The sequence below is a fragment of the Eimeria mitis genome, genomic scaffold (genome assembly GCF_000499745.2).
Source record: "Eimeria mitis Houghton genomic scaffold, Emh_scaff2491, whole genome shotgun sequence".
NCBI lineage: Eukaryota > Apicomplexa > Conoidasida > Eucoccidiorida > Eimeriidae > Eimeria > Eimeria mitis.
The window spans coordinates 4847-5243 of record NW_013570830.1 but is presented as its reverse complement, the minus strand read 5'-3'; the positions used below and the strand labels follow the sequence as shown (position 1 = coordinate 5243).

Below are 397 nucleotides of genomic sequence, written 5' to 3'. Positions count from 1 at the left end.
TTCCCTTTCTGCACCAAAGTAAGCAGTTTTTGTTCGTTTAGTGCATAATACAACAATTAGTTAGTTCATTACGTTGTCAAGGATGTTCATTCATCAATGAATAGGGGTATCAGCGCTCCCCTGAGAGCGTGCGGAGCATCTTCTTGTTATTGTTGTTCAAATGGTGGCGCAGTGTGTCTTAGTTATTACCTTTGGCATTCACTTCTAAAGAATAGGTACAGGAAGAGTTGATGCATAGACGCTGCTGTGTATCCTTGCAGCAGGAGCTTTATTTGCATTACTTCTGCCTGCTCCCCATAAGCATGTTCACCTGTTCTTTGGTGCACACATAGAGTTTTGCTTGGCTTTGTATTCGCTTTTTTACTGTCTTTTTTCAAGTAAACCAGGACGGGTAGTA

At 41.6% G+C, this 397-nt stretch overlaps 1 protein-coding gene across 1 annotated transcript in view; it reads left to right on the top strand.

The window, feature by feature from the left end:
• Nucleotides 1–397, top strand: part of EMH_0054600 (ubiquitin carboxyl-terminal hydrolase, putative) — a gene marked incomplete at both ends in the record, with an annotated part of 2125 nt that overhangs the window by 887 nt on the left and 841 nt on the right. The gene's annotated exons all lie outside the window — the stretch shown is intronic.